Source organism: Oncorhynchus mykiss, chromosome 25, assembly GCF_057628025.1.
Source record: "Oncorhynchus mykiss isolate SJ-2025 chromosome 25, ASM5762802v1, whole genome shotgun sequence".
In the NCBI taxonomy this organism is placed as follows: domain Eukaryota; kingdom Metazoa; phylum Chordata; class Actinopteri; order Salmoniformes; family Salmonidae; genus Oncorhynchus; species Oncorhynchus mykiss.
The window spans coordinates 49,145,285-49,160,429 of NC_143046.1; the positions used below are offsets into that span (position 1 = coordinate 49,145,285).

Consider the following 15,145-nt stretch of genomic DNA (forward strand, 5'->3'; position numbering starts at 1 on the left):
TTCACTTCCTAGGCCTTCCACTAGATGTCAACAGTCAATATAACTTTGTCTGATGACTAATGTGATGGGGGGTCGACAGAGACAGTAAATAATCACCACTGCCATGAGTTGACCATGCTTTCACTATGCGCGTTCACAAGGGAAGAACCTGCGTTCCACCGGTCATTTGAAGTCATTCTAATTCTCCGGTTGGAACGTTATTCAAGATGTATGTAAACAACATTCTAAAGATTGATTCAGTACATCGTTTGACATGTTTCTACTGACTGTTACGGAACTTTTGGACATTTCATCACGTTATAGTGGACGCGCTTTGTGATTTTGGAATTGTTTACCGAACGCGAAACCAAAGTTGCTAATTGGACATAAATAACGGACATTATTGAACAAATCATGCATTTATTGTGGACCTGGGATTCCTAGGACTGCATTCTGATGAAGTTCATCAAAAGTAAGTAAACATTTATCATGTATTTTCTGGTTTCTGTTGACTCCAACATGGAGGCTAATTTTTCTATTGTTCTGAGCACCGTCTCAGATTATTGCAAGAGTTTCTTTATCCGTAAAGTTTTTTTTAAATCTGACACAGCGGTTGCATTAAGGAGAGGTACATCTATAATTTCATGTGTATAACTTGTATTATTATCTTAATTTATGATGAGTATTTCTGTTGAATGATGTGGCTATGCAAAATCACTGGATGTTTTTGGAACTAGTGAATGGAATGCTCCAATGTAAACTCAGATTTTCTGATATAAATATGAACTTTATCAACCAAAACATGCATGTATTGTGTAACATGAAGCCCTATGAGTGTCATCTGATGAAGATTATCAAAGATTCGTGATTCATTTTATCTCTATATGTGCTTTTTCTCTCTCTCTCTTTGGCTGGTAAAATTGGCTGTGTATTTTAGTGAGTTGTTGGTGAGCTAACATAATCGTGTGTGGTGCTTTCCCCGTAAATACTATTTGAAATCGGACACTGTGGTGGGATTAACAACAAGACTACCTTGAAAACGATATAAGATACATGTATGTTTGAGGAATTGTAATTATGAATATGAATGAATATGGCCCCCTGTACTATCACTGGTTGTTGTTATATCGCTCCTGGTAACAAGATCTCAGCCATAAGAAGTTAAGCAAAGGCTTTTTCTGGCCACTCTTCCATAAAGCCCAACTCTGTGGAGTGTACGGCTAAAAGGGGTCCTACAGACAGATACTCCAATCTCAGCTGTGGAGCTTTGAAGCTCCTTCAGGGTTATCTTTGGTCTCTTTGTTGCCTCTCTGATTAATGCCCTCCTTGCCTGGTCCGTGAGTTTTGGTGGGCGGCCCTCTCTTGGCAGATTTGTTGTTGTGCCATATTCTTTCCATTTTTTAATAATGGATTTAACGTTGCTCCGTGGGATGTTTAAAGTTTTGCATATTGTTTTTACAACCCAACCCTGATCTGTAATTCTCCACAACTTTGTCCCTGACCTGTTTTGAGAGCTCCTTGGTCTTCATGGTGCCACTTGCTTTGTGGTGCTCCTTGCTTAGTGGTGTTGCAGACTCTGGGGCCTTTAAGTACAGGTGTATACAGTTGAAGTTGGAAGTTTACATACACCTTAGCCAAATACATTTAAACTAAATTTTTCACAATTCCTGACATTTAATCATCTGTCTTAGGTCAGTTAGGATCACTGCTTTATTTTAAGAATGTGAAATGTCAGAATAATAGTAGAGAGAATTATTTATTTCAGCTTTTATTTCTTTCATTGTTTAACTTGGGCCAAACGTTTCGGGTAGCCTTCCACAAGCTTCCCACAATAAGTTGGGTGAATTTTGGCCCAGTCCTCCTGACAGAGCTGATGTAACTGAGTCAGGTTTGTAGGCCTCCTTGCTCACACACGCTTTTTCAGTTATGCCCACACATTTTCTATGGGATTGAGGTCAGACCTTTGTGATGGCCACTCCAATACCTTGACTTTGTTGTCCTTAAGCCATTTTGCCACGACTTTGGAATTATGCTTGGGGTCATTGTTGGAAGACCCATTTGCGACCGAGCTTTATCTTCCTTACTGGTGTCTTGAGATGTTTCAATATATCCACATTATTTTACTTCTCATGATGCCATCTATTTTGCAAAGTGCACCAGTCCCTCCTGCAATAAAGCAACCCTACAACATGACGCTGCCACCCCTGTGCTTCACGGTTGGGATGGTGCTCTTCGGCTTGGAAGCGTCCCCCCTTTTCCTCAAAAAGGTCAAGCAAAGAGGCACTGAGTTTGAAGGTAGGCATTGAAATACATCCACAGGTACACCTCCAATTGACTCAAATGATGTCAATTAACCTATCTGAAGCTTCTAAAGCCATGACATAATTTTATGGAATTTTCCAAGCTGTGTAAAGGCACAGTCAACTTAGTGTATGTAAACTTCTGTGCAACTGGAATTGTGATACAGTGAATTACATGTGAAATAATCTGTCTGTTAACAATTGTAAAAATGACTTGTGTCATGCACAAAGTAGATGTCCTAACCGACTTGCAAAAAACATAGTTTGTTAACAAGAAATTTGTGGAGTGGTTGAGAAATTAGATTTAATGACTCCAACCTAAGTGTATGTAAACTTCCATCTTCAACTGTATATTCTGAGATCATGTGACACTTAGATTGCACACAGGTGGACTTTATTTAACTAATTATGTGACTTCTGAAGGTAACTGGTTGCACCAGATCTTATTTAGGATCATCATAGCAAGGGGGGTGAATACATATGAATGCACCACTTATTTTCATTTCACTTCACCAATTGTGACTATTTTGTGTATGTTCATTACATGAAATCCAAATAAAAATCAATTTAAATTACAGGTTGTAATGCAACAATATAGAAAAAACGCCAAAGGGGATGAATGCTTTTGCAAGGCACTGTATTATAGGGAAGACAAATAACACCTTGCAGAGAGCTTATCCACCTGACAATCTCTTCTGAAACAAATAAATCAACTATTGGAACTAAGACTTCAGTGAACGTTTGAGCATAACTAACAAAATTACAGTTAACTAAAATGTATGCTTAATTTTACAGAATGTATTATTCAAGAGAAAAATTCACAAACTGCACAATGGCAGTCATGTCTTAAGTGTATAACGAAAAGTTACTCAATAATCCATTCTTTCTGGGAATTCTATGACGTCCACAAGTTATGTGCAGAGTTAGAAAGTTGTCTGTCAGAAGTATTACAATGTAAACATACTTTTAATTTGTCTGTCTGCATATTTCAAGACATGGCATATGGGGTTGAAGTGAGGTACCCAATGGGCTGGACGATTATCTTCGCATCACTCATCTTGAAAAAATGTATGCTAAAGACATGGAAATCAATAATTCCGCATTCATTAACACAATGGAAAAATGGAATGATTTATTATTGAAATATTGAAATAGCATGGTTGACAGAGAAAAATAAATTGGTAAGTATGTGTAAGATTTATTTTTTAAATATACAAAATGGACTAACTCAGCATAATGACGCTGAAGCATTGAATTACCATTGTGAAACAGAGACGGGCATGATCAGTCTATTTCAAACCTTAATTGTTATTTGAGATCAGCACTTGGAATAGGCCCATTCAAAGGTTGTTTAGGTAATATACAACACCCATTAACATCACATGGCTTGCTGGGTTGACCAAATCCACAAAGTAATAATAGGGCCTGCAATCTCCAACTCTCCCAACAAATACTCTTACTGGTAAGTGGCATTGTTTAGTTCGAAAGAGATCCTTATCAAGTCCTTTAATTGAAATGTTATCATTCACTAAATAGTAAAGGAATGTGTTGGAGCATTTGAGTGTGCAGGGCAAAGTTTATTATATTGAGACAGGCACCCATTTGAAATAGGTTTAATTGATTGAAAACACAAATATTGGCATAAAATGTTGACACGTAAACCGAGTGTGGACCCAAAATGTGGCTTTCCGTTATTGGTTAATTTGGGACTTTGGATTCCAGAATGGATGAAGTCAACCAATGCACACCAGATCCACAAAGATGCCTCCGTACCTCACACTCCTAATTTTGCTCAATCCCCCTCAGGAGTAAAACCTCACTCATTTACTGTCTCCCAACAAGTGGAAAAGTTGCAGCAATACCAACATTTATGTTGGAGTGTTGTATTCTCCCCTTCAAACTTCTTGTTAATTGCTTATGCCACTCGTTTCAATCTCATACAGTATCTAGCGAGCGGGAATATGTCTCCATACCTCCTATATCTGACTACCGAGTTTAGCTCAGCCCAGCTCACTTGAAAGTCAAATGTTCCCCCTTCGCTTTTTCCACTTCAAGCGCAGCGTTGATGCTGAAACACTTAATCAGGCCTCCGCCACCAAGCATCAATCAGAGATAACAAGGCAGGAATATGGGTCATCCTCTATGCCGATCTTCAAGTGTCACCCCATTCCCACTAATGAGGGGGACCCTACTGTGACTCCTGTTGTCGAGGCAATAGGTCCCTGGTTTCCCGCCATTTGTTGGAAGCCACCTCATTGAGATGTAGAATGCAAGTGCATGTGGCAGGTTCTTCTGTCATGAGCCACCGTCAGACGAATCACAGAGAATCTCGAGTTAGTGGTGCGTTTGTTAATGACATGGTTTTGGGAACACTGTAGGTGAGAATACATTGGGTTTTCCTGAGAGAATAGTCCTCGGCTGCATCCCAACAGGCACCATATTCCCTACATAGTGCACTATATAGGAAATATGGTGCCATTTTGGACGTACCCATCGTCCTATTCTTGGTGCCACAATAAGGGCAACATGTACAGTAATCACTTGGGACAGATAATGTATGCATACCTAAAGTGTCAGACAACACTGCCTGTGACAAGATAAAGCCTATATATTTAGCTAATGTGCCTAAATCCACATATTATGGTCATTTGCATTGCTATAGAATATTGTATCATATCCAATGAGGATGTACACAAGCTAATTGAATAATGTATTTTTTCCTCTTAAGAAATATTCTTAAACCTGTAATCAGTATCCAGGGGTTGCTTGATAAGGATACATTGTAGAACAAACTCAACCGTAATTGGAATTGTTAAACATCGAAGGATTAACTATAAACAAACCACACATTTGACCTAGAACACACTGAATAGTTTGTATTTGACAATATTAGCTTCTCTCCAAAGATTTCTCGACAGGCTTTCTGATTTCAAATGTCAAGTAACTCCTTGGAGTTGCTCAGCCCACCTCATATAAAACAAGGTAAAACTATAAAATAACTATCTCATCTTATATACAGTATGTCACGTGATAACATATGGGTGACATTCATCTTTTGTTCTGAGGTGGAAGGAGTAGTCATTAAAGATGGAGGATTGCTCTTTGCCTTTATTTAACTAGGCAAGTCAGTTAAGAACAAATTCTTATTTACAATGACAGCCGGGGAACAGTGGGTTAACTGCCTTGTACAGGGGCAGAACAACAGATTGTTTACCATGTCAGCTGGGGGATTTGATCCAGCAACCTTTCAGTTACTGGCCCAACACTCCACCACTAGGATACCTTTTTCAAGCTGAAATTTGCTTCCTGCAACACAAACTCAAAAAAATTCTGGGACACTGTGAAGTCCATGGAGAATAAGAACACCTCCTCCCAGCTTCCCACTGCACTGAAGATAGGAAACACTGTCACCACCGATAAATCCACTATAATTGAGAATTTCAAAAAGCATTTTTCTATGGCTGGCCATGCATTCCACCTGGCTACCCCTACCCCGGTCAACAGCACTGCACCCCCACAGCTACACGCCCAAGCCTTCCCCGTTTCTCCTTCTCCCAAATCCAGTCAACTGATGTTCTGAAAGAGCTGCAAAATCTGGACCCCGACAAATCAACCAGCCTAGATAATCTGGACCCTTCCTTTCTAAAATGATCTGCGAAATTGTTGCCATCCCTATTACTAGCCTGTTCAACCTCTCTTTCATGTCATCTGAGATTCCCAAAGATTGGTAAGCAGCTGCGGTCATCCCCCACTTCAAAGGGGGTGACACTCTAGACCCAAACTGCTACAGACCTATATCTATCCTACCATGCCTTTCTAAGGTCTTCAAAAGCCAAGTCAACAAACAGATTACCGACCATTTCAAATCCCACCATACCTTCTCCGCTATGCAATCTGGTTTCAGAGCTGGTCATGGGTGCACCTCAGCCACGCTCAAGGTCCTAAACGATATCTTAACCGCCATCGATAAGAAAACAATACTGTGCAGCCATATTCATTGACCTGGCCAAGACTTTCGACTCTGTCAATCACCACATCCTCATCGGCAGACTCGACAGCCTTGGTTTCTCAAATGATTGCCTCGCCAGGTTCATCAACTACTCTGATAGAGTTCAACATCACTACTCTGGACGGCTCTGACTTAGAATATGTGTACAACTACAAATACCTAGGTGTCTGGTTAGACTGTAAACTCTCCTTCCAGACTCACATCAAACATCTCCAATCCAAAGTTAAATCTAGAATTGGCTTCCTATTCCGCAACAAAGCATCCTTCACTCATGCTGCCAAACATACCCTTGTAAAACTGACCTTCCTACCAATCCTCGACTTCGGCGATGTCATTTACAAAATAGCCTCCACTACCCTACTCAATAAATTGGATGCAGTCTATCACAGTGCCATCCGTTTTGTCACCAAAGCCCCATATACTACTCACCACTGCAACCTGTACGCTCTCATTGGCTGGCCCTCGCTTCATACTCGTCGCCAAACCCACTGGCTCCAGGTCATCTACAAGACCCTGCTAAGTCCCCCCTTATCTCAGCTCGCTGGTCACCATAGCAGCACCAACCTGTAGCACGCGCTCCAGCAGGTATATCTCTCTGGTCACCCTCAAAACCAATTCTTCCTTTGGCCTCCTCTCCTTCCAGTTCTCTGCTGCCAATGACTGGAACGAACTACAAAAATCTCTGATACTGGAAACACATCTCCCTCACTAGCGTTAAGCACCAGCTGTCAGAGCAGCTCACAGATTACTGCACCTGTACATAGCCCATCTATAATTTAGCCCAAACAACCTCTTTCCCTACTGTATTTATTTACTTTGCTCCTTTGCACCCCATTATTTATATCTCTACTTTGCACATTCTTCCACTGCAAATCAACCATTCCAGTTTTTTACTTGCTATATTGTATTTACTTCGCCACCATGGCCTTTTTTTGCCTTCACTTCCCTTCTCACCTCACTTGCTCACATTGTATATAGACTTATTTTCTACTGTATTATTGACTGTATGTTTGTTTTACTCCATGTGTAACAACTGTGTTGTATGTGTCGAACTGCTTTGCTTTATCTTGGCCAGGTCGCAATTGTAAATGAGAACTTGTTCTCAACTGGCCTACCTGGTTAAATAAAGGTGAAATAAAAAATAGTTTTGATGTCTTCACTATTATTCTACAATGTAGAAAATAGTAAAAATAAAGAAAATTTGAATGAGTAGGTGTTCTAAAACCTTTGACCGGTAGTGTACGTGGCAGTCTTAGGCCCTGTTGTTCCACCTTGCCTTCTGATCTGCTTCTTGGCTTTTTCACCATATTGCTTACACCCAGTGCTTCAAAACTTTTAGATACGTGTCTAGGGCTGTTTCTGGACGGGCCCTACTTGCTGTTTGTGGTCATTTCATAAGGTTTTTCTCACCCACTCGGACACAGTTTAGAACTAGTTCACGTTGTTGGACCATTTCTTGCTGCTGTAGTCCCTGGCGGTAATGGGCCTGGAATAAAATGCTTTCTCCATTCTAAATTGATATTTGAATTTCCCACTGGGGTGTTTTACACGATGTGCTGTGTTTCCTTGGAGCTGATGGATTTGAGATTCTTATTGGATGGAGACCGATAAAATTGAAGGTTTGAGTGAAACACCCATGATGTTCTCCTTATCAATTATTCAAGTAAATTGCAAATTAATTCTTTAACTATGCCCTGTTTTGGAGAAGCAAATAGCCTGAGCGTTTCATAGCGTTGGCGCCAATGTAGTTAGCTACAGCTACCTAAGAAATAGGGGGAATTAGTTTACGAAATTATTGTTTTATTCACCTACCTACATATGCTTTGACTCCAATATAGAGTCAGTTCCCAACGCAATCAATCTACGTTTCATGTGAGAAGTAGGCATTAGTCTGTCCAAAAAAGAAAGGAAATTGACATGCGGACCACAATGCCTACTTCACCCATGCTCTACCAAGGTTTTCCAGCACACAGCTCTGACCTACTACAGTAGCTATATTTGTCCATTGTACTTCAAAAAATGTATAGGCAAGTTGCTTAGGATTCAAACCTTCTCAAACAGCCTAATTCATACTCTTAGAGGAGATGCTCCCAGAATAGTGTGATTTGTACTGCATAAAAGGTAAAGTATTGGATTCTTCACACAGACATTTTCCTATTCCACTACCTTTTCAAGCTACCTATTCCACTACCTTTTATTATATGGAAGAAAGCTTTGCTTATATACTTACAAGGCCATCAGGCTTGATTGAGTGAGTTGTTTTGTCTTGAAGTAATTTGTGTGGCACCTGCCTGTTGTTCTTCGCTGTTTAAATAGTCAATTATTTAAACCTTTTCTGTATTCTAGTGAAAGTCTACACGCCCCTTGCACAGTCTTTACATTTTGTTGCCTTAGAATGAAATCTGAGAAGAGAGTAAATTAGAATTTTTTTCTACAGACCTACTCTACATATTCAAAGTGAAGGAAAGTTAGAGAAAATCTTCATAACAGCTGTGAATCATTAAGAATAATATTCAACCACTTTGCACAACTCTTACAGGCTGACGATACCGCTCGCGTTGCAAAATCATTTTAGAAATCTATGTTATTCAATAAATGCACCCATACTGCTCGCGCGCGCCAACGAGCATCTGCGTTGCCAAGGGCTAAAATAGAAGTCATTCCTATTTCTGACGCAGATCGCACTGCAAGTCCTGCCTCTCCCATCTCCTCATTGGTTATAACCACGTGGGTGACTGAAAGACGAACTGCAAGGTACACACTCCAGTCCAGTTGGTGGCGGAAAGCACCTTAAACTGGTTGCTAACCACCACATCAAGTCTGGAAGTTCCGCCTCCCAACAATGAATTGGTTCTCACAACAAACATACTTTTCCTAATTCCTGTAAACAAAAGCCAACATGGGTGCTTGAAAGATGGATGAGGAAAGATTTATCGCTGAAGTACTCACTTCTATGTGACCCGTCTTCAAAATTCTACAAGGATACAAATAAAAAAGATGCATTATAGAGAGAGAATGCTAAGACCATGCACCTTTCAGGTAAAGTATAACAACCCAACGAACTAGCTAGCGTTAGCTGAATGTAAATGCCATGTGTGCTGTATGCTTTTTTTTAATACAGAAATCCTCTGAAGCCAACAGTCATGTGAGATTTTTGTGTTGTTGTAAATTACTAGTATTTACATTTTTCAAATGTTCATGTTTATTTTTTGTTCATAGTTGAAATAATGATGGAATTGTACAATAGTTTTAAAGTGTAGAATGAATACACAAAACAAATGAAGATGTCAAAGTTGAACTTACTGTCCCATGTTGATAAACTAAACACACACACACAGTGCATCTAAATAGGCCTATATACAACCAATCAATTCTGCCTTCCACAGAGATGAAATACTTAGTAAACTTTTGCCTGACAGAAACTGCCTCCTGACCTACTCTGTTGGCCTGGATGGCTATGCTTCTCATGCCTTGCCTCATTCCTGCACCACCCTGCTGTCGCCACATCTCCACATCACAAGGCTTTGTGAGGAAGTTGTGGAGGATGCACATTGCAACCACTAGGGTATCAACCTTGCTTGGCAGTAGGTTTATTTTTTGGTAAAGGATCCTCCATCTGGCCGCAAGGATCACAAATGACTTCTCCACTGTCATTCTAGCTAGACAGAGACGATAGTTTAAAATGTCTTTCTCGTAGCTGATGTTATGCCCGGAATATGGCCTCATCAGGTATGGCTTTAGTAGGAAGGCAGCGTCCCCCACCATTGTGTATGATATATTTCCCAAATCTTTACCCCCAGGCAGAAAGGCATCTTGGGGCCATTGCCCTTCCAAGTGGGGAGTTGGCATAGACTTCTCCGTCACTGTTTCTCCCAAAATCCCCCACTTGAATAGCTGTGAAGCGGCAATTGGCATCCACAAGGGCGAGTAACACCACAGAGAAGGTTCCTTTATAATAAAAAAAATGTCTAATATGTTTTCCATTAACCAATCCCAAACATTTGGGAAAATCCAATTTTTCCTGAAACTCTTGAGAAGTTTGTCTCCAGGTTTCCACAGTGGGTCGTGGCAGATGAGTCGCCAGCATCTTCCTCTCTATGGCCTCACAGGTCTCCATAATGCACTGCGACACTGTCTCGAATCCAAGACGATAGGTGAAGGCCAGGCTGCAAATAGAGTCTACAGATGCCAACTACCTGTAATGACAAAATAACTTTGTTATTGGTTAACACACAATTCCATTTTACTCTTCACATAAGTTGAATTGTGCAAAACCAGATGGAAGTCCCTCTGTGACACTTTTGTAAGGCACCTACGGAAGGCCCAGCCCAGTGGTTCTGGGGGAACCAATCAGAAAGAATGGAAATGCATGAAAATATTATCATTCTTGATACCTTACGTCCAGCCAAGAAGGTACGTTTTAATATACATTAGAATTGATTGCACGGAATTCTAAATCTCAACAAATTGCAGTATTGCTTTTCTACCCGCTAAGTCACTACGTGCTTGGTTCATGTCAGCTGGTATCCCATTTCTGAATGAGTGATTATGTAGGCCTATAGATTATGAATCAGTCTCTTATTACAGAGGAATGATGAAAACATTGTGGCTCAGATATCAGAAATATGATTAATTGAGCCTGAGCTGAGGTTTCTAAAGTTTACTTAAAAAACGTTTAACTTTTCATTTACGTTGACCTTTTTTCGGCTCAAGAGGCAACCTCAGCCTTGAAAATGCTGATGCGCCTCAGCCACAACCTATGGAGCCTGATGACGCTGAAGGCGACGTGGAGTCCCTGAGCCATGACCCTGTGCTTCAGATGCCTGAACAACAGTCAAGACCAACCACTACAGGCACAGCTCAAGACTGGCAGCCAAGAAAAAGAAAACAGAAAGTCAACTATCAAGATGTGGATGAAGAGCTGCTTGCATTTGTCAGGAAGACAATCCCTTCTGCTGTTACCTCAGAGGATGAGGAATTTGTGCTCAGCCTTGTGCCAGAGCTGAAGAAAATAGGAAGAAACAAGGAACGTCTGAAAGTGCAACTACTGTCATTGATTGTAAACTGGGATGACCAGTATGCAACACCTATGCCACCACCTCCACACCACAATGGCTCTTTGATGCTCCACATTGACGAGGTGGACTGCAGCCTATGGATGATGTACGGCCAGCCCAGGCATCAATACTCCAACACATAACTGGGATGACCAGCAGGCAACACCACCACGGCCTGCAAGTAATCTGCACGGAAGAGGTGGACTGCAGGCAATCGTGTACAATGAGCCAAGGGATCAATACTCACCAATCATCAAATCAAATGTATGTATATAGCCCTTCTTACTAGAGGGGCAACCGATTAATCGGAATGGCCGATTTCAAGTTTTCATAACAATCGGAAATCTTTCTTTTTGGACACCGATTTTGCCAATTTAGAAAATAATAATAATAATTACAACTTTATTTAACAAGGCAAGTCAGTTAAGAACACATTCTTATTTTCAATGACGGCCTAGGAACGATGGATTTACTGCTTTGTTCAGGGGCAGAACGACAGATTTTTACCTTGTCAGCTCAGGGATTCAATCTTACGGTTAACTAGTCCAATGCTCTAACCACCTGCCTGTTATAACTAATCACTAGTTATAACTACACATGGTTGATGATATTACTAGTTTATCTAGCATGTCCTGCGTTGCATATAATCGATGCGGTGCGCATTCACGAAAAAGGACTGTCGTTGCTCCAATGTGTACCTATCCATAAACGTCAATGCCTTTCTTAAAATCAATACACATAAGTATATATTTTTAAACCTGCATATCTAGTTAAAAGAAAGGTTAACAGGCAATATTAACCAGGTGAAATTGTGTCACTTCTCTTGCGTTCATTGCACACAGAGTCAGGATATATGCAACAGTTTGGATCACCTGGCTCGTTGCGAACTAATTTGCCAGAATTTTATGTAATTATGACATAACATTGAAGGTTGTGCAATGGAGCAGCAATATTTAGACTTAGGGATGCCAACCGTTTGATAAAATATGGAACGGTTCCGTATTTCACTGAAATAATAATTGTTTTGTTTTCTAAATTATAGTTTCCGGATACGACCATATTAATGACCTAAGGCTCGTATTTCTGCGTGTTACTATGTTGTAATTAAGTCTATGATTTGATAGAACAGTCTGACTGAGCGATGGTAGGCACCAGCAGGCTCATAAACATTCATTCAAACAGCACTTTCGTGCGTCTTGCCAGCAGTTCTTCGCAACGCTTCAAGCATTGCACTGTTTATGACTTCAAGCCTATCAACTCCCGAGATTAGGCTGGTGTAACCGATGTGAAATGGCTAGCGAGTTAGCGGGGTGCGCGCTAATAGCGTTTCAAACGTCACTCGCTCTGAGACTTGGAGTAGTTGGTCCCCTTCCTCTGCATGGGTAACGCTGCTTCGAGGGTGGCTGTTGTCGATGTGTTCCTGGTTCGAGCCCAGGTAGCAGCAAGGAGAGGGATGGAAGCTATTACACTGGCAATACTAAAGTGCCTATAAAAACATCCAATAGTCAAAGGTATATGAAATACAAATCGTATAGAGAGAAATAGTCCTATATTTCCTGTAATAACTACAACCTAAATCTTCTTACCTGGGAATATTGAGGACTCATGTTAAAAGGAACCAATCATATGTTCTCATGTTCTGAGCAAGGAACTTAAACGTTAGCTTTCTTACATGGCACATATTGCACTTTCAATTTCTTCTCCAACACTTTGTTTTTGCAGTACTTAAACCATATTGAACATGTTTCATAATTTATTTGAGGCTATATTGATTTTATTGATGTATTATATTAAGATAAAATAAGTGTTCATTCAATATTATTGTAATGGTCATAATTACAAATAAATAAGTAAAAACTTGTCCGATTAATCAGTATCGGCTTTCTTTGGTCCTCCAATAATCGGTATCGGCGTTGAAAAATCATAATCGGTCGACCTCGATCAGCTGATATATCAACGTGCTGTACAGAAACCCAGCCTAAAACCCCAAACAGCAAGCAATGCAGGTGTAGAAGCACGGTGGCTAGGAAAAACTCCCAAGAAAGGCAAAAACTTAGGAAGAAACCTAGAGAGGAACCAGGCTATGAGGGGTGGCCAGTCCTCTTCTGGCTGTGCCGGGTGGAGATTACAACAGAACATGGCCAAGATGTTCAAATGTTCATAAATGACCAGCATGGTCAAATAATAATCACATTAGTTGTTGAGGGTGCAGCAAGTCAGCACGTCAGGAGTAAATGTCAGTTTGCTTTTCATAGCCAATCATTGAGAGTATCTTCCGCTCCTGCTGTCTCTAGAGAGTTGAAAACAGCAGGTGAACAGATCAGGTGTCATGTACTGTCATGTTGTGTCTTGTCTCTGTCCTTTCCCTTCACCCTGTCTCCCTCTGCTGGTCGTTGTTAGGTTACCTTTTCTCCCCCTCTTTCCCCCAGCTGTGCCTTGTCTCCTCCTAACCACCTCGTCACCCCTTTTCCCACCTGTTCCCTTTTTCCCTCTGATTAGTCCCCTATATCTCTCTCTGTTTTTGTTCCTGTCCTTGTCGGATTCTTGTTTGTTGTGTTTCATGCCTGAACCAGACTGTCGTCATGTTTGCTGTAACCTTGTCTTGTCCTGTCGGAATCTGCCGGTCCGTCTGAGCCTACCTATGTTTGGTAATTAAAGAAGCTCTGTCTAAGTTAATTCGCTTTTGGGTCCTCATTCACGCACCGTAACATCAGGGTTCCATAGCTGCAGGCAGAACAGTTGAAACTGGAGCAGCAGCATGGCCAGGTCGACTGGAGACAGCAAGGAGTCAGTCATCTTGCCAGGTAGTCGTGAGGCATTGTCCTAGGTCTCAGGTCCTCCGAGAGAGAGAGAGAGAGAGAGAGAGAGAGAGAGAGAGAGAGAGAGAGAGAGAGAGAGACCCTAGCCCCCCGACACAAAAACTACTGCAGCATAAATACTGGAGGCTGAGACAGGAGGGGTCAGGAGACACTGTGGCCCCATCCGATGATACACCCAGACAGGGCCAAACAGGCAGGATATAACCCCACCCACTTTGCCAATGCACATCCCCCACACCACTAGAGGGATATCTTCAACCACCAATTTACCATCCTGAGACAAGGCCGAGTATAGCCCACAAAGATCTCCGCCACGGCACAACCCAAGGGAGGCGCCAACCCAGAACCTAGGTCTCCAACACATAGCTGGGATGATAGTACATTCTCAAAAGAGAACTAGGACAGAGACTCCCAGTCACATCAATATTCACCCCCGAAAAAGCAGAACTCAGCCCTGCGCATACTTAGGCCCATGTTCTGTTTTAGTGTTTTAAAAAGGGAAACATTTAAGTATGCACTATTTGCACTTTGTTGGTGCAGTTATGTATGCATTGCACCTTGCATTTAACTTTAAAAAAAATGTTTTTGCTATTCAGTGGATATTGTTATTGGGAGGGATATGCCATATTTGTTTACATGCATTGATGTGGCTGTAAATGCCACCTACAACTTGTTCACCATGCCTTGATGTGACTGTTATGTCACATCCAACATGTTCACCATGCCATGTTGTGACTGTTAATTTCACCTACAACAGGTGCACCATGCCTTGATGTGACTGTGAATGTCACCTACAAAAGGTGCATCATGCCATGTTGTGACTGTTAATGTCACCTTGAATAATAATAAATAAAATACTAAACAAAGAACAGTGTGTCTTACTTACCTTGAGTATAATGAAGACACTATAACTGGTAATCTGCTTCCTAGATGTAATGGAACACAGGCCTACATATGTGGAGTATCATGATCACAAGTTTT

General features: G+C 41.1%; 1 long non-coding RNA gene across 1 annotated transcript in view; it reads right to left on the reverse strand.

The window, feature by feature from the left end:
• Nucleotides 1–9,472: 9,472 nt before the first annotated feature.
• The window catches only part of LOC149972023 (uncharacterized), an 85,889-nt gene continuing 80,216 nt past the window's right edge, over nt 9,473–15,145 (reverse strand). The window contains exon 3 of the long non-coding RNA XR_016491861.1: nt 9,473–10,484. This is a non-coding gene — a long non-coding RNA (uncharacterized LOC149972023). The remainder of the gene's footprint in view (nt 10,485–15,145) is intronic.